Genomic DNA, 5,000 nt, shown 5'->3' with positions numbered 1-5,000 from the left:
AGCTACTTTCACGTTGATTTCACGAGCAGGCTGTTCCATTGATCGTATCAGCTGGACCCTCGTCGCTGTAACCGACGGAGTGCTCCTATATATATATATATATATATATATATATATATATATATATATATATATATATATATATATATATATATATATATATATGTGTGGTGTGTGTGTGTGTGTGTGTACTCATATACAGTTATACTGTACATGTTAGATGAGTGAATAACATATATATATCTGTATATTATACATATATACATATATATACATATATATATATATATATATATATATATATATATATATATATATATATATATATATATATATATATATATATATATTCACACACATACATTATGCATGTATGCATGTATGTGTCAGTGGCGACTCCGGCTCTCGGGCTCTTCGGGTTTAGCCCTAGTATAATTTTAGTAAATGCGTATTTGCAAGCTGATTTAATTGCAGCCAATAGATAGATAGATAGATAGATAGATAGATAGACAGACAGATAGATAGATAGATAGATAGATAGATAGATAGATAGATAGATAGATAGATAGATAGATAGATAGATAGATAGATAGATATAGACAACAGACAGAAAGACAGACAGATAGATAGATAGATAGATAGATAGATAGATAGATAGATAGATAGATAGATAGATAGATAGATAGATAGATAGATAGATAGATAGATAGATAGATAGATAGATAGATAGATAGATGATGCATTGCAGTAATTAAGTATAGACAATTAAATTGAATACGCTCGATAATATAATGTAGATAACAATAGCAAACACCGTAAAGATACGATTAATTATAAATGCGATGTTCTCATATTCTTTACACAAGTTTCTTGTCTCTTCTCTGTCTCTAATGTGATGCCTGAGTTGATTGATCAGCTTGAGGTGAGAGCTCGAATATCTTCGTTCTGTCACATGGTTCCCGCTCCAGAAATCCTTGCTGCATCTAAGAGATAACTCTTTACAAGTATTCTCGGTAGAAGGCGTCAGTTCTGCCGTGTATGCAATGTTGTCCTATTAAAAAAAAATTTAGTAAAAGGAAAAAATAAAAGATATATTAGATTATCACAAAAAAAATCGTTTTAAAAAAATTATTATATAGGAGCAGGAGTGGCTGTGTGATATGTAGCTTGCTTACCAACCACATGGTTACGGGTTCAGTCCCACTGCGTAGCACCTTGGGCAAGTGTCTTCTACTATAGCCTCAGGCCGACCAAAGCCTTGTGAATGGATTTGGTAGACAGAAACTGAAAGATGACCGTCGTATGTGTGTGTGTGTGTGTGTTTGTTCCCCCTCACCATCGCTTGACAGCTGAAGTTGGTGTGTTTACGTCCCCGTAACTTGGCGGTTCGGCAAAAGAGACCAATAGAATAAGTACCAGGTTTACAAAGAATAAGTCCTGAGGCCGATTTGTTCGAGTAAAGGCGGTGCTCCAGCATGACCGCAGTCAAATGACTGAAACAAGTAAAAGAAAGAAAAGAATAAAAAAGAATATTGATCACTTTAAAGAGACATTTTTTCTTCACTGCCCCCTTTGATTCGGGTTTTTTATGTTTTTTATATTTTTTCCCTTGTTTCTTTTTTAATCTTTGTAAAGTGAAGTTACGAAGTGATATGAGAGCTAATATTTAATATCCCATGTTTTTGTGGCGCTACAGTCCTGGTGACCCCTTATACAAAATCACAAATCAAAACCAGCCTTTGGTCCGATCTGTAGAGAGTAATTAAACATTCACAATAGCCATCTGTATATCATGCTTAACTTATAAAAACCATTCATGGCATGATACTGTATTCACACTACGAGGGGTGCGGAAAAGTTCCTGGCTTTAAGGTTATTGCGAAAGGCCTGATTGGAGGCCCAAACTTCTGAGTTCTTTTTACAGGGCTTAGAAAAAAATGAAGGACCGTTGCAATAAGTGTGTGAATCTGAGAAAGGAATATGCTGAATAAAATCATAATTAACTGATCCTCCTGTATCTTCTTTTACCCAAAGCCAGGAACTTTTCAGCACCCCCTTGTTTATATCAGAGAGATTCGAAAATCGTTTCAATAGTGATGCACGAGAACGTCAAATGCTTCGGCCATCTTCAGAATAGTCAATGTACCTAACATTCCTTTAGGATGAAATCCATCAGTGATTAGGATATTGGTTTCAAATTTAGGCACAAGGCTAGCAATTTCGGGGCGGGGGGGATACGTTGATTACATCGACCCCAATACTCAACAGGTATTTATTTTATCGATCAGTAAGGAATGAAAGGCAAAGTCAACCCTGTGGAATTTGAACTCAGAACCTAAAAGTGGACGAAATGCCGTTTAGCATTTTTTCCGGCTTGCTAATGATTCTGCACGCTCACCGCTTTTCAGTAATTGGCATATTCATACTCGAAACTGTCGGAACATATCGAAAAAGAATATAATAATAGTAATAATAATAATAATAATAATAATAATAATAATAATAATAATAATAATAATAATAATAATAATAATAATAATAATAATAATATAATAATAATAATAATAATAATAATAATAATAATATAATAATAATAATAATAATAATGATAATAATAATAATGAAATTATTGTATACAGTGCTCAGGTGCACTACAACTTGTCAAAAGTGCGTATAAAGCATATGCAGTAATGTACAAATGTCTGGAAAGTGAACAGTGTATGAGTCAGATACAAGCTTGCGTGTGTATGGAGGGGAGAAAATCAGGTGTGGTGTTGGCGAATCTCAGGAAGCATGGAAGTTTTGAAGGATGAAGTGCTCCGACAACTAACAACTGATGCCGGCAGTTTGTTCCATGCTTCAGCAACTCTTAGCGTGAAAAAATGTTTCCGAAAGTAATGGGAGCTGTGCTGTTTTCTGACTTTGTAAACATGTCCACGAGTGTTAGACCGGTGGAGTTTGAAAAGGTGCCCAGAGTTATTGTTAATAAGATGGTTAATAATTTTATGGGTGTCTGCCACGTCAGCTGCCAGACGTCGGAGTTCCAATGTATCCATGCCCAGGGAAGTAAGGCGTTCAGAATATGGCAAATGCCTGATGGAGGGTATTCTCTTGGTTGCACGTCGCTGAACGGTTTCCAGACGATTAATATCCTGGGCAAGATAGGGGTTCCATATATCATCGTTTTGATTCTCACTGCTTACCGTGCACATAACGATTTGCTATAGGCTGATGAGCACCAACACGCATCAGCATATAACTTGTTTAGTAAATCCTATAAAGAAGAGCCAAAAACATTTGTTAGGTTAACTAATCCGGAGCAGCTTTGGCTAGTGAGACGCACAAGGTCGAAACACCGGTGTCCCAAAGTTCCCTTAATCCAAAGAATCCAGTGTGCTATAAACACACATTCGTCTGAAATTAGACTTTCCTTGATGACGAAATACAACAGAACTTTACATTTTCGTGTTCAAAATCTGCTGGAACATATTCGGAATGAATATGTATGTCATCGCTCAGAACGTAATAATTGCATGAAAGTGAGGGCGCGTGGCTTAGTGGTTAGAGCATTCGGCTCATAATCATAAGGTTGTGACTTCGATTCCCGGCGAGGCGTTGTGTCCTTGAGCAAGACACTTTATTTCACGTTGCTCCAGTTCACTCAGCTAGCAAAAATGAGTAGTACCTGTATTTCAAAGGGCCAGCCTTGTCACATTCTGTGTCACGCTGAATCTCCTTACGAACTGCGTTAAGGGTACACGTGTCTGTGGAATGCTCAGCCACTTGCACGTTAATTTCACGAGCAACCTGTTCCGTTGATCGTATCAGCTGGGACCCTCGTCGTCGTAACCGACGGAGTGCTCCTTAGTTGCATGAAAAACCGGAGTCATTAAGATGACGAATATGTCGACCGGGTTTTCTTTTCTCATTACATAGTTATTTCTAATTAACTTTTTAATTTTCTTCGCGTTAAACATTTTAACACAGACAAAATAATTTCTTAAAAAGCTTTATAGAATTAAAAAAAAACAACAACAGAAATACAGAAAATGAGATGTTTGGGCATTCATACTTTTCACACAAAAGCATTACCAACAAAAATTATGAAGGAAAATAATTGACTAAACTTTAACTGGATATTGAAATTTCAATTTTTATTTTGCTATTCTTGCTTACAAAATGTTTAGTAATTTCAGTGTGAACTGAGATATTGTCTTCTATTTCACTTTTGTTACTTTTTGCCCTCTTTAGCTACTGTTGTACTTATTGATTGTTGCTGTTGTAATTGGCTGTGGTCGTTGTCGTTGTTATTATTGCTTTTGTTGTTGCTATCTGTTGTTGTTTTTATTGTTAATTCTATTTTGTTGTTGTTGTTGTTCTTGTCATTTTTGTTGATGTTCCTTGTTACGATATTCTTGTACTTGTCTTCGTTGTAATACTTTTATTGTAATTTATTACTTTTTTTTGTGAATATTTCAGGAGGGCTTTTTGTTTTGTTTGCTTCCTATTTTATTAGTTATTTTCGATATTTTTCTTTGTTTTCTAACATTCTTTACTTTAACCAAAAAATATCAATGACTTTTACGAATGAAAAAAATACATATATTTTCTTTTATATTTTCCTCGTATATTTTATTTCTCTTATTTTGTTTATTTATTTTGTCTTTGATGTCTTCTCTCCACAGCCACCACCTCACAACTCTTCTCTTTTCCCCCCTCCTTCTTCGGATAATTACTGTACTGACTGTTCAGTGTGTCTACGTTACAAACCAAACTCACTCTCATAATACTCTCTCTCTCTCTCTCCCTCTCTCTCTCTCCCTCTCTCTCTCTCTCTCTCCCTCTCTCTCTCTCTCTCTCTCTCTCTTGTACTTAACTTTCCACAAAGAAAATTTTGGCTTCAGTTATCTTTTGTTTTTTTAATTTCCAATGACTTTCTATTTGCTGCAGTAGAAGTAGTTATACTAGCAGCAGCAGCAGTAGTCGCAGCAGTAGTCGCA

Source organism: Octopus sinensis, linkage group LG12, assembly GCF_006345805.1.
Source record: "Octopus sinensis linkage group LG12, ASM634580v1, whole genome shotgun sequence".
NCBI lineage: Eukaryota > Metazoa > Mollusca > Cephalopoda > Octopoda > Octopodidae > Octopus > Octopus sinensis.
This window is presented reverse-complemented; position numbering follows the sequence as displayed.